Here is a 15,635-nt window from a genome sequence, read left to right as displayed (position 1 = left end):
AAAATAATGATAAAAACATAGTGAAACAAAGTGGTAGTATAGTTTTGGCACAGATTACATGAGTCATTGCTGAAAACTGTAGCTGAAGAAGTGGCGGAAGGAAAGAATAGCAGAGGCACGCTAGTAGATTCGTGTATACAAGGCAAATCATCGATGAAGCAGTTATATTGTATTGAGAAGGTGGGAAACGACAGGGATGTAGAAGTACACGAAACATTTCTTAGAGTTGATGACCGATACACTAAAACTGTTGCTTATTTAAGTATTAGGTTCCATGGGACTATGCGAGCGAAACATACTCCTGGATCGCTTCAACACATAGTTTACAGTACATACCTTAGAAAAATTGTAACCACAAGTTTTAATACAATACAAAAAAATATTGTGGGAGAGAATTTGTGAATAAATAACAAATGATTGAGAAAAATTCTCAACTGCTGTGAGGAACTCTTGTATAGAATATCAGTTTGCCACAAGGAAACATCTCAACTTGGATACGAATACTTGAGTTTAACATTTACTTTTTCAATTCTTCTGGAAGCATTGTGAAAATGAAATTCGTTGGATGGTTAGCTCCTTTACGTTCAGTGCTTATTCTTTTCTGGCTAGTGTTCACCGAATGAATATTGAACTTTCTTCTCAATGAGATAATAATGTCAACAACGAATCCTATGACGGTATATGTGAACAGGGATAACAAAGTCAAGCCCGGACAACTGTCTACACAAAGTTCACGAACTGACATTACAGATCAGACTGACCACCCTTTCCTAGGCTAAGTATTTCTTTGTGACTCCACAGAGTTGTCCCATAATATAGCACCATACAATATAACAGTGTCACAGACAATGGATGTCATTCTCATGGTGAAGGTAGGTAGCCTTCAGTTTCAGCACAAGATCTTGAACGTGATACTTCCAAGGAAGCCTGTCATTTACCCTAACTTCTAAAAATTCAAAATAGACTTCACTGACTATTTGACCAACTCTGGGCAACAGAATTTATCTTTTACAGAGTTTCCGTGCCAGAAACTGCACGCATTGAGTTTCGTCCAATTTAGTGGTAATTTGACCTTGAATAAAATGATTTTCGTTAGTAAGTGGCGTCAGTATGAAATACTGAAACAATTACGTGCCGACGTTTTACTGACTTTGCAGCGAACCTTCTCAGGGCGACTAACCGAAAAACACTACTGGAAAGCTGTCGAAACATCGGCATTTAACTGGTTTCACTGTTTTATACTGACGCATCCTAATACCCAGAATGATTTTATTCAAACTTACACCGGCTGTGGAAGCGTAAGAACTTATATAATCGTTAATTCGTTCTCCAAAATCCACGTTCCGTTGTAACTGACTACCTTATTAGGTACATCATTTTTATTATGTTCCACTTCTCTCTCAGCAACACTTGTGTCACCTGCAAAGAAAATTTTTTCAGCCATCTGTTATTTTTACTGGCATGTCATTGGTACACATCACGAAAAGCAACGGATACGAAACTTAATCAAATGGTTCAAATGGCTCTGAGCACTATGGGACTTAACATCTGAGGTCAACAGACCCCTAGAACTTAGAACTACTTAAACCTAACTAACTAAGGACACCACACACATCCATGCCCGAGGCAGGATTCGAACCTGCGACCGTAGCGGTCGCGCGGTTCCAGACTGAAGCGCCTAGAACCGCTTGGCCACACCGGCTGGCACGAAACTTAATCCCCAAGTTTACATTTCAAACCCCTTCCCTGTTTGTTGACACTGGAGGACAACGCTCTGCTTCGTACTTTCCAGACATGAAGTGAACCATTATTGAGCTTCTTCCTAAGCCCATAACGTTCCAACTTATACAAAAGTATTGCATGGTTCAAACAGTCAAATCTTTTGGACATTTATTATGAAATAATTTTGCTGCTTTCGTCACTTTTAAATGATGTTTACTAGCACAATGCCTTTCGGCAGCATGCTGCCATCACTAGGTGCATTATAGTTATATGTACCTTAGTGTGATGTGTCATGAGGATGAGGTGTATGTGCAGGGTGCGCCAGTGAGGTTTGAAACATTTAATTTAAAAAATCACAAACTTTTATTTCAGTTTTTGATTTGTGAACTTCAGACGTAACAGCAAGTTTCGTTAAAGTTTAATCATTTACTTAAGATGAGACACGTTGACCAACCTGCCTTGAAAAGTTGATATCAATAAGCATAACAGTAAAGAAGTTAATATGAATTCTTGCACACTGCTGAATTTAACAATTATAAAAGACTTTCATCATTGCATTTCGCAAACCATTTCAGTCTTTGCATCCGCTCACGGGCACAACTGTTTACATGGTTAGATATTGTTCGATAATACACCTTTATGAGTGCACCCGAGTGACTTCTCCAACATTCTTAAATTAGTTCCAAAACCTGTCCATATCATCATTGACTAACATGCTGTAGATTCCAAACGGCGTCAAATCGCTGCACACAAGGCCGTTTACACCCCGTGCTGGCCCGAACTCGCTTCGTTCCACTAGACCTCAGTCGTCTCTGACATAAATCATAAAATGATGCCGGATACTCGGATCTATACTGTAGTTAGAACAGACTGACCATCCGGAGGTAGTAATCTGCATAACCAGACCATCATGTCTGACAGATTTGCGGCGACTCAAATGAAAAGACAGTTTATTCATCAGGGAAGAGTTTCCGCAGTCTTCTTGTTCACTGCTACAACAATTTTTTTCCGTTCAACATGTTGAATAGTTGTTACGGGCATTTTAGTGATTTAATCTGGCACGTAACCCGCACTGTAGTTCAGATCAGGGTTATTCACATCTGCCTTGGACGCTTGGCGCATACGATTGTATTTGTGCAGTATATCGCGTTTGCAATATTTGTTGGAATTTGTTATATGTTGCAACTGACACGAAAATCATGCGTTAGCATACTACGATAGTAATAATGATTAACTAATAATAATAACGTCATATGTTAGTTGGGATATTCTGATGTTTGTATATTTGTGGAGGTAAGAATAAAGAAACTGAAAGTTTAGTGCGGCTGGAATAGCAGGCGGCGCAACTTTCCTTGGAGAACGGCGTAAATCCCTGAGTGGGCGGCCATTCAGCGGCCACAATGGCAGCAGAAATATTCCTGTTTACAATGTATTTTTACTCCACGATTTCTTGTTAGATCTACAAAACAGCCGCATCTCCGGGTTTGTCTTATCCATACCTTCTGTTCTGGCTGCAAACAGTGGCATATTTTCTTTCAAAGAAACCAAAGATTCTGCATATATCTTGGTTATTAAAGAAGTTGAGAGAGCGCAGTAATGTATGTTTTATGTGTCCCTGGTGACTGCTCTTCTAGGTGAGAACATATCAGAAATGTCTTTAACGAATCAAAAGTAATTTGAGATGCAAAACTTAGCGACTCACCCAGCATACATGAATAATTATGTTCTGGAATAGCTTCAGAGCACATTGCCGTTGTGCATCTGCTGCAACCATCACCATTTTCGTTTGTGTTAGTATGAGAACAGATAAACGTAAAGCTAAAATCTGGAGATATCGCCCGAGAAAATATCAATAATGGTGTCACAGAATGGTGTTGTATTATGCCAATACTTTTTTTTATTTACATTTAGACGGCCTTTTGATGGGATGGGAACAGCAGATTATAAAATTTGGTATAGAGAATGGTTTCGAAGGTAGAAATTCGATAAAAATTCTTAAATTTTCTGAAGAAAAGAGTTCTAGTTGCGGATAACAACTATAATTTACAGAGAGCTCTACATGAGGTATATAGACTACGAAAGTCCACTGTGTTCCAGGATTCTCAACTTTGATGATGCAAATTCATATTAGCAAACAAAGCTATTGAAAAACTCAACACCTTCAAATTCGAGTGATGCGTCATGCCGTATCTCGGCAAAGTGAACACTGAAAAACGTTAAGAGATTCCCTATTAAGCGTAGCATCATGAAAGGATACATTGCCAGAATTTAGTAAAGTTATGGCAGTCCCTGTGGATCATACAGAAGTGACACTACTACACGTAGTTCATTTCAAGGAGCCGAGATGAGATTTTTGGAAACAGTCCAGTGAGTAACGCGGTGTGATAAAATGGGACCATCCGGAAGTATGTAGAACTTTATAAATTAACTGAGAAAATGAAGGAACGCAGTAAAGAATGGAAAGAACATAGAGAAAGAATGGACGATGAACGTGTGCCAAAACAAGTGATAGAATACCAGCCTAAAGGAAAAAGGAACGTTGATAGGCCCAAGAGAACATGGATGGATGAAGAAATGGAAATGGGCGACTTGGTCTAAAGCATAGGGGAGAAGAAGAAGCAGAAGAAGAAGAATACTATAATGAAAGAAAACTATAATAAAAAAACAAAGGTTAGATTTCAAAAACAGAGTGGGATGCATATCTTTATCTAAAATATTTTCATGAATACCCGATGTAATCGAGCCACCTACCAAAACCGATGAACGAATTCAAAATAATTGAAGACGCCTCAACAACACAACCTGTTGGCTGTTAAAGCGGCACATTCATTGTTCAATTTTACTTTCTCCATATTTTCATTACTTCGTGAAATAGTTATTGCAGTACGACTGCAAAGATAATTTTGTACCAGCATCGACTACAGACATTCACCATCTTTGAAGTTTTCTCCCTACGAGGTTTTGCGGAATCATGATCCACGTAGCGAGCAAGTGTGCGCGCTGTAACATATCATTTCAAATTACACTTGTTACTGGATCTCAGCGGCTTGAGGATGACTGCCGTACTGAACGTGGCTGAAACTGGATTAGTGTTTGTTTAGATGGTTCCGTTTGTTGGGCTTATTCGTGGGCGTTGTTTATCTGCAAAGTTGTTTCGTTAATCATTCTAAATGAACTTGTTTTCTACGGCAAAATTTTCTGTTAGTTTGCGTTGCTAAGGTTGCTATGAATTGCGGGAGTGAACTTCTGCTTCACATGCTGTTGCTGCCGGCCGCTGTGGCCGAGCGGTTCTAGGCGCTTCAGTCCGGTGCCACGCAGCTGCTATGGTCGCAGGTTCGAATCCTACCTCAGGCGTGGATGTGTGTGATGTCATTAGGTTAGTTAGGTTTAAGCAGTTCTAAGTGTAGGGGACTGATGACTTTAGATGTTAAGTCCCATAGTGCTCAGAGCCATTTGAACGTGCTGTTGCACACTGTTTGCAACTTTTTGAAATCAGTATGAAACACAGTGACAGTAATTTTTTTCACATAGTTGATTCTGTAACGATAACGCAGCTGTGAGGCAATTTCTGTAATTGTACCTTTTATTATTACATTAATGTTGAAATATAATTAAATCTAGAAGAATTAATTCCAGTGAACTAATTGAAAAGGAGAGTTGTAATTATGATGTAGCAAAAACACTGGTCTATTCAGGGAAGTCTGCTATTGTACAGAGTCAAAGAACACGTTTGAAGTAAGGAGTATTGTCGCTATGCGCGTAAGCGCGTGGTCAGGCGGAAATAGTCGGCGTTATATATGGCCAGGCATTTTATGCAGTTGTAAATGGGCACATTACATTGTCATTAACAGGAATTAATGTTCAAGAGTAGTACTGTGGGCCTAAACTTGTCATATGGAACGACGATGAAGGAGAGCCTGTTGTCATACATTGTCCACGGATAATGCTTTACATCGCACCAGCGGCAACTCATCAAAGACACGACCAGTTTCATCCTCAGACTGTACAAAGCTAGACAGCGTGGTAGTTTTTCTTAATTGAATAATAGCATGTTTAGTGCAGCTCGCGGCCTTGCGGTAGCGTTCTCGCTTCCTGCGCACGGGGTCCCCGGTTCGATTCCCGGCGGAGTCAGGGATTTTCCCTGAATCGAGATAACTGGGTGTTGTTGTATTGTCTTCATCATCATCATCCTTCATCCCCATTACGGTCGGAGGAAGGTAATGGCAAACCACCTCCGCTACGACCTTGCCTAGTCGGCGGTGCAGGTCTCCCGCATCGTTCCCCTACGCTCCTCGGAGTATGGCACGTCATCAACATCATCATCATGTTTAGTGAAGCAACTGTTATAGCTTAAATGAACTTTACCTCAATTAATTACTTAATAGAGTTCTATGCTGTCACTATTATATTAATATAATGAAAATGATGAGTTTATTTAATTTCGGTGAATAATATAAAGAAGTGCAATTTACAAAACTGAGGATTAGCCAAAACTGTCATTTAACAGCAGTGAATTTTGTTGCTTGATACAACTGGTTAAAGAATAATGACTGTTCATCGTGCAAACTGTTTTGCAACAATTAATTTTTACGTCCGTGTGTTAAGTTCAAATTGCTCTGCTGCTTTTCTGATGAACTTTAGGTCACGACATTAATTGTGTTAATATATCTAAGCTCGAGTCAGTGCATTTCGTTCCGTTATCGTCTAATTACAATTAAGTGATTAATTGATAACTAAAATCTATAAACGATTAATAATCATATAGTAGTTTTTGCTCATACAATGAGCTGGTCACCGTTCTTAAGTAGTTTGCAATCTAAAATTGTAACTGATTCAGTTTATTTAATCCAAATTTCACAAACTATTCCTTATTTTTATCTTTTCTATCAAAATTTCTTTCGATCGTTATCTTGCAAACATAGTCGTGCGATAACGATTCGGTTATAACTATATCTGCACTTATCCGTATATTCATTGCTCTTCGGAATAGACGCATTTCCCAAACTACAGGGAGTATTAGACGTATCTGTTATTTGCAGCTAGCCGGCTGAAGTGGCCGTGCGGTTAAAGGCGCTGCAGTCTGGAACCGCAAGACCGCTACGGTCGCAGGTTCGAATCCTGCCTCGGGCATGGATGTTTGTGATGTCCTTAGGTTAGTTAGGTTTAACTAGTTCTAAGTTCTAGGGGACTAATGACCTCAGCAGTTGAGTCCCATAGTGCTCAGAGCCATTTGAACCATTTTTTATTTGCAGCTCTTAATTAACAGGGAGTATAGATACACAGTCAGTTTAGTCACTCTTCCCTTCAGTTTAGCACATTAAATACTCTGCGCCTTGTATGGAGACAATGTTTACGTAATACGTACAAAAAATGATTCAAATGGCTCTGAGCACTATGGGACTTAACATCTGTGGTCATCAGTCCCCTAGAACTTAGAACTACTTAAACCTAGCCAACCTAAGGACATTACACATATCCATGCCCGGGGCAGGATTCGAATCTGCGACCGTCGCGGTCAAGCGGTTCCAGACTGAAGCGCCTAGAACCGCACGGCCACACCGGCCGGCTGAATATAATACGCACACGTCTTCACTTTAGTTATCACGTGTTCTTGTGTGCTAAAGGCCATGTGTTTCCTTTTTGACTATTTTATGAGCAAATTATGTGAAATATTACCAAAACATTCATTGGACAAACATATTATACTACAACTGACATATGATTACATTTCACGCAATTTGGGTGCATAGATGCTGAGAAATCAGTACCCAAAACAACCAACTCTGGCCGTAACAACGGCCTTGATACGACTGGGAATTGAGTCAAACAGAGCTTGGATGGCGTGTACACGTACAGCTGCCCATGCAGCTTCAACACGATACCACAGCTCATCAAGAGTAGTGACTGGCGTATTGTGACGAGCCAGTTGCTCGGCCACCATTGACCAGATGTTTTCAGTTGGTGAGAGATCTGGACTGTGGCAGCAGTCGGATATTTTCTGTATCCAGAAAGGCACGTACAGGACCTGAAACATGCGGTCGTGCACTATCCTGCTGAAATGTAGGGTTTCGCAGGGATCGAATGAAGGGCAGAGCCACGGGTCGTAACACATCTGAAATGTAACTTCCACTGTTCAATATGCTGTCATTGCGAACAAGAGGTGACCAAGACGTGTAACCAATGGCACCCCATACTATCACGCCGGGTGATACGCCAGTATGGCGATGACGAATACACGCTTCCAATGTGCGTTCACCGCGATGTCGCCAAACATGGATGCGACCATCATGATGCTGTAAACAGAACCTGGATTCATCTGAAAAAATGACGTTTTGCCATTCGTGCACCCAGGTTTGTCGTTGAGTACCCCACGCAGGCGCTCCTGTGTGTGATGCAGCGTCAAGGGTAACTGCAGCCATGGTCTCCGAGCTGATAGGTGTCGCCACTGACGCCAACCTTGTGTGAATGCTCTGAAAAGCTAATCATTTGCATATCACAGTATCTTCTTCCTGTCGGTTAAATTTCGCGTCTGTAGCACGTCATCTTCGTGGTGTAGCAATTTTAATGGCCAGTAGTGTACATATCCCGCCCTGTGTATGAAAAGAAAAGGTAAGTGTGACGCTGTTTCAACTTTCAGACACGGTGCATTTGCTTCTACAAAAGAGCGTGAGTTTTATGTTGTAGATTTGACTATTATAACTGCAGTTCGAGGTGTGCATCCCTATTGCACTGTGACAGACTATATCTTCAGTTGCTACAACAAAATGGTTCAAATGGCTGTGAGCACTATGGGACTTAACTTCTTAGGTCATCAGTCCCCTAGAACTTGGAACTACTTAATCCTAACTAACCTAGGAACATCAAACACATCCATGCCCGAGGCAGGATTCGAACCTGCAACCATAGAGGTCGCGCGGTTCCAGACTGTAGCGACTAGAACCGCTCGGCCACCGCGGCCGGATGCTACAACAAATTCACTACTACAAACCATCGTGCTGGGAGAACATCCGCAACTGAGCATCGTGACAGACATGGAAATCACCGCTTCAGTTATTCAATTGAAGCCGTGATTTCCGTGTCTGTTACATTCACTACTGCAGTAGTTTTCATGTTCACTGATATTCTGTTTCATATTGCCATTTCGTAATTTAAGTAAGTGTATGTTGCTCAAGTAACTTTTATTTTTTGCTGTGGTCAGACTACAGTCATTCATTAACTTTACATGGATCGTAACTTTATCTACGACAGGGCGTAGCTTGTTCAAAATCTGGGCATGTAAGCATTGAGTTATACTAGTAAGTCAAACTGTAATATGCGAAAACCATTTACGAGGTTAATACTGTTCATTATCCATTCTAAAGTTGTTTCATGGTCCCTCGTGTATCGTCATATGCTTTGATACATATAATAATAAAATACTCCACACTGCTCTAAAGGACAATGACCCGTTAGTTACGCCAGTCCTGGCTTCTTGTGGTCTGTGTCAGTATAGCATGACTTCATGAGTTCACCTGAGTCATGCCGCCTTTTGCAGACTTTTGCGGTGTTTAATTGTGTGCGTTAGCTGCAAATTAAGTCCTTAAAGCCAACAGACAACGATGCAGTATGCGTTTGTCTGACGCTGACAATCAGTTCATTTGGATAGGCCTACCAGAACAGTGATTGCGTTTACGGTTTCCTTGTCGTTTCCTCTTGATAACAATGTCCCTAACCGCGTAACATGTTTGAGCTCTCTGTAATGGAGTGCTAGATAGTGTTTTCCTGTACCTAAGCCACATTTCTTTTTGTTGAATCATCCTGAAGAATGTCACGCGTTGTGCACCCAGCTATCATAATTCTGAGGCAGACTAAAAACATACATGACGTTTTCAATGGGTTGTACGAAGACTTAAATTAATACAAGACTGGTGGCGGGGGAGGGGGGGGGGGATTGAGGGGAGTATCAGTCGAGAGGCCTCACCAACTAATGGTTCCTGGCGATGGCCAGCAGCGTTTTCAGTAGTTCCTTGGGTAACACTCTGGATGATCCACAGTCGCTTTACTATGATGGCAGAGTGAACTGTTGAAATCAAGGAGAAACAACAGGTGCTGAATTTTCTGAGTAGAAAGCTCTACTGTATGGCTTAAAGTTGACAGAACTCTCTTTGGTAAAATATTACAGTCCCCTAGTTCTGGTTTAAGGCCAGGGATTACTGAGGAGGATGCTAGAATCAGAAAAAGCCAACCGCAAAATCGGCAGCTAAGAAAGACAAATGTTTGATTAATTAATGTGGAGGTATCTAAGCATTTAAAAAGAGAAATGTATAGGCTGAAGTTATAGCGGTCATGGAAGTGCGGCGTCAGGGAGATCAGCGATTTTGGTCGGGTGAATACAGTGTAACCAACAAAATATGAAATAAAGCTGAAGCAGGAGTACGTCTCGCAATGCGCATAAAAATAAAAATACGAGCAAGCTGCTACAAACTGCACACTGAAAGTATATCGGTGTACAAGGCAGAACAAAGCCAACAGCATTCATAGTGGTGCCACTTCATATGCATTCTAGCTCCGCATATGACGAAGAGATTGGAGCAACGTATGTTGACGTATAGGGAATTATTCAGATTGTTATGACTGTAATCACCGCGCTGTAATGCACTGGCTACGTGGCTACGTAAATGACAATGTCAGTTTCATTAAAGGCATCCGTTCTGTCATAACTGTGGGCTCTTTGACCACTCTGGGAGACGTTTGAGCAGAACTATACCGTACGAAATATTAGCTATTTTTGTTACAAGATAAAAGATTTAACGTTGTACAGTTCATTTCTTCAAAAGTGCCGAATCTCAAAAACTTTCTTTGAATATTGAAGCAATACCTGATGCACACATTTACTAACGTCTTCACTTGAAGCACATAGCTCTTAACGTTCCATATAAGACACGAGTAACACATGAGCTCTGAGAAGTTTATGTTGTCTACTTGCCTGGAGGTCACGAACCGAGCAGTCTTCCTCTGCCTGGTTGTTTATCAGCATTCGTGTGGTGGCGCTGTGGAGCTGCTGGAGCTCCTGCTCCGTCTGGGCCTCCCATTCGTCGGTGCGGGCTGCAGCGAGACAACGCTAACTTCTGTGGTATCGATGCAAGTTGCCGACTTTGGTATGGCACCATTATCTTTGGACGACACTAAGACGTGCTGGCGTTGTGCTATCTTTGGATCCTCTGATTGACTGGCGTTCCGGTAGGAGGTGTGAATGCGGGACTGATTCGCTAGGTTTATTGTTGTTTGCGAGTGAGGAAACTGGGGGACCTGTGCCACGTTTGACGAGATGATGTTGGTACCAGGTGGCAGGTAGGGACTGAGGGGCCAATCTGTTGACATAGAGGCCACTACGGCCTCGTGCTGTATTTGGAGCCGTATGCACGATAGCGTCGATTGTGGTTGATTTCTAGAGATTTTTTGCCTTCTGGAATGTTCTCGCCGTGTGCAGTTTGGATGTTGGCGACCGGAAAAGTGCTTTGAATGATGCCATGTGGTGTACTAAGGAAATTATGGTGCATACTGTTTATTCCCTAAGTGAACCTCGCCTGCGGAGTTTGAAACATGAGGTTTTCTTGCAATTACTGTAACCTATTTGAAACCACGAGTGTAACGTTGCTGATATGCTTAGTGATTTCTATTATGTATGTATAAGAAAAGTTGTACAGGCAGCTGGTCTGTCAGAATCTCTGAGTTAGTGTCAGGTTACATGAATGTTTGCATAAATGGGCCACTGACTGAAATGATAAATTTGCCTTTGAACTGTTCTGCTCAGATTCTGCAGGCGGTAATTAATTTGCACTGGTGTATCGATTTGTTGTTCCTTAGCTTTAAGTCATTACTTATCTATTGTAAGTTATGATCAATGTTGAATCAACGATTGATGTTTTAAACTAACGATCTTTTAATTTTGTTTTTGATGGGTTTAAATCTTGAGCACCTTCAACCTCAATCTTATCTGTAGATGTTAAGCCTGAAGACCGTGCCAGGCGGGTAAGCTTGTATCTAATATTCTGTAGTTTCGAAAAATCAATCTATGTCTATTGGTAAATCTACTGTTGATGATCACAAGTGTATTAGCCTTGTAACATCCTCTTAGAAAATTTTTATAAATGACAGTGCTGGTAAACCTCTACGTTATTTGATTTTTCAAACAGCTGAGCAGAACTGAACGTACTCAGACATTTCTCTCTTTACTTATTCTGATCAACACTAAACTGACACACAATATTTTTTTAACGCAACGCAATCTGACTTTCAATAATCCCTACAAAATAACGGCCTTGACTAACAATAACCTATACATTTCATGAATCACTTACCTCACAATAATCTTCGTTACTGAAACTGCTGCAATACAGCGTGTGCCAATACTGCCAGCTGAATAAAAGATTCTGACTACTGAAGGCAATAACTACTGATAGGCGTAGTTAGCAAATGAAAGATTTTTATAGAGAACAAACAATATATTTACCTTAATAATGTTCAAAAGTCATCATACATATATCAGTTCATGATATCCAATATTACAAATTTACTCTTTCTGATGGACACACGTCCAGATCGTCCGCTCTCAAAATTCTGCCATCTCTCTCCTCACATCCACCACTGCTGGCGGCTCACCTACAACTGCGCAACGCTACGCGCTGTTCACATCCAACTGCTCAACACCACAATAGCATAAATTCCAACAATGCAAACCAGCCACAGACTGCACACAGCACAGTCAGTGATTTTCATACAGAGCGCTACGTGGCGTTACCAACATAAAAACCTAAACAGCCTACTTACAGCCTTTATATTAGCAGTTTTAGTACAGAAATGGAAATGTGTGCTTATAATTAAAAGGTTTAAGCTAAGTAATTGCTTAGCGAACGTTACGTTACTTTAAGTGTTTTATTAAGTCTTGAATGACCTGAAGACCTTATTGCCGGAGTACTTGACTTGAGTATCGTAATGTGTTCGCTGCTAGTTGACAGCCTTGGCTTCTATGCCTTAACATTGTAATTGACACGGTGCTTGGCCCTGTTTACGTACTTCTGTATATCGGTCTGTGCATATACCCGGACGGCGTGTTCTGTGGCCGTTAGCTCTCGCTGGAGTTTTGATTCCAGTTGCAGCTGATAAACAAATTGTTTTCTTGATATTCTATCTGATGGATGGTTTTAATTAGCTGTCTTTTCGAGACTGCCCTGTCTTCTGATCTAACGTAACACATCTAATAATCTATTCTCTGTACTTGAGTTTACGAACATTTACTGTACTTAAGTTTTTGAACGTTTAAATTCCATCTCTAATTCACAGCTGTTGCTAGTCAGCTTGGCCTAACTTGGTTGCACACTTTTTGTAAGTCATTCCAAGTTTACCTGATTTAAAGTTGTAAATTTTCCCTCTTTCTCGGGGGCTGATTCTTGTTCTTGGTTGTTTTGTAATTTAATTTAGGAACCTTTACTTAATTCCACCCTTATACTTGTCTGGGTTTTATTTAAGGGCCTTACTCCTATTTAAAATTTTCGGTTAGTTTTACTTGCTGTCTACCGAGTTTTAAGAGTGGCGCCTGCGGGGGGATAAGTTTGGTTTCGGCCCACTTACGGTGATAAATAGTACTTATTCGAATTATTGTTACTTCACTTTTAAATTTGCTTGTGTAAGTGATGCTTATTGTTTAAATTGATGCTTATCTTGTCTTAAAGACTGCTTGTGTAAGAGAAACTTGTTGCTCATTATTATATGTCACATGCAAGAGAAGACTGTGGTTTTAATTATCATTCTGAATGTTGGTATGTTTTCAAATAAGTTTGTAATTTCTTAAGGAAAAATGATGTGCGCAGCTTGGATTCGCCGTTCCACGTCTCCTGTCCTTCGTTCATTTGTTCGGACATTTCAGACACTACAAGCACTTTTAACTCTAGTCCATACTAAGAGAGTTAATGGATCGCTTAGACGCTAAGTCCAAACTTTTGAGAGAGTTACATGAACACTTGGATGAGAAGTCCAAGATTGGTCTTTTGTTAATGATATACTGAATAATCTACTGCTGGCTTTCTGATGACTGAATTCACTGTTACTGACGGATGCAGAATGTAACAGGGGCTGGCTCCCCCCAATCTCAACTGCTTTCTTCGAATCGGGCTACCTCTTAAATACCGGTGGAGCGGAAGAATATGTGCCTCACTCATTTGCGTACACGCAATCAGCGTAGGGAAAATAGTGCGCCGATGGCGGCGTCGATGACGCTGGTCTGGTTGGAGTCTTCTCCAACCTCCCCGTGAACATATTGTTATTTACACGCTGTTGGCATCTACCGATTTATGGAACCCTACGGAAGTGGCTGTATTGCATTATGTTCTAAGCCTTAGGATACGACGCTGATAGACAAGGGAGACTAAAATTTGATTGTGTTGGGAAAAAGGAATGAAAACGAAAAAGGGCTTGTAGAAAATTTTGCCAGGCAGAATTTAATCATTGCAGACACTTGATTTAAGAATTCAGAAGGAAGGTTATGTACGTAAAAGATATCTGGAGGCACTAGAAGCTTTCAGACAGATGATATAACACCACGATAGAGATTTCGAAACTAGATTTTATCCTGCAAAACATTCTCAGGGGTAGATCTGCACGCTGACCGTAATTCATTGGTTATTAACTGCTGATCAAAACTGAAGAAGTGGCAGGGGATAGGATTCTATGCTGCTGGTACCTGAATAAATTGGAAGATAGAAGGGATTGTTATTGTTGTAGTTTTAAATGAGCGTTAGGCAACTATTAATATTGAAATGTAGACTCACGCGTCTTTCACAATACAAAAGCGCTAAAACTGATGTGTTTGGAAGGAGCAGATCTTCATAATCGGATATTTCTACAAGATTCTTATAAAAGTGATAAAGACAAAAATGTAATTAAAAATATTAAAAATTCGTTGTCACTTCCCATGAAATTCTCTTTTTAATATGTAATTCAGCATTACTCATCCTGAAATTTCCTGGCAGATTAAAACTGTGTGCCCGACCGAGACTCGAACTCGGGACCTTTGCCTTTCGCGGGCAAGTGCTCTACCATCTGAGCTACCGAAGCACGACTCACGGCCGGTACTCACAGCTTTACTTCTGCCAGTATCTCGTCTCCTACCTTCCAAACTTTACAGAAGCTCTTCTGCGAACCTTGCAGAACTAGCACTCCTGAAAGAAAGGATATAGCGGAGACATGGCTTAGCCACAGCCTGGGGGATGTTTCCAGAATGAGATTTTCACTCTGCAGCGGAGTGTGCGCTGACATGAAACTTCCTGGCAGATTAAAACTGTGTGCCCGACCGAGACTCGAACTCGGGACCTTTGCCTTTCGCGGGCAAGTGCTCTACCATCTGAGCTACCGAAGCACGACTCACGGCCGGTACTCACAGCTTTACTTCTGCCAGTATCTCGTCTCCTACCTTCCAAACTTTACAGAAGCTCTTCTGCGAACCTTGCAGAACTAGCACTCCTGAAAGAAAGGATATAGCGGAGACATGGCTTAGCCACAGCCTGGGGGATGTTTCCAGAATGAGATTTTCACTCTGCAGCGGAGTGTGCGCTGACATGAAACTTCCTGGCAGATTAAAACTGTGTGCCCGACCGAGACTCGAACTCGGGACCTTTGCCTTTCGCGGGCAAGTGCTCTACCATCTGAGCTACCGAAGCACGACTCACGGCCGGTACTCACAGCTTTACTTCTGCCAGTATCTCGTCTCCTACCTTCCAAACTTTACAGAAGCTCTTCTGCGAACCTTGCAGAACTAGCACTCCTGAAAGAAAGGATATAGCGGAGACATGGCTTAGCCACAGCCTGGGGGATGTTTCCAGAATGAGATTTTCACTCTGCAGCGGAGTGTGCGCTGACATGAAACTTCCTGGCAGATT

The sequence above is a fragment of the Schistocerca piceifrons genome, chromosome 1 (genome assembly GCF_021461385.2).
Source record: "Schistocerca piceifrons isolate TAMUIC-IGC-003096 chromosome 1, iqSchPice1.1, whole genome shotgun sequence".
NCBI lineage: Eukaryota > Metazoa > Arthropoda > Insecta > Orthoptera > Acrididae > Schistocerca > Schistocerca piceifrons.
Note: the sequence above shows the minus strand (reverse complement) of the source record.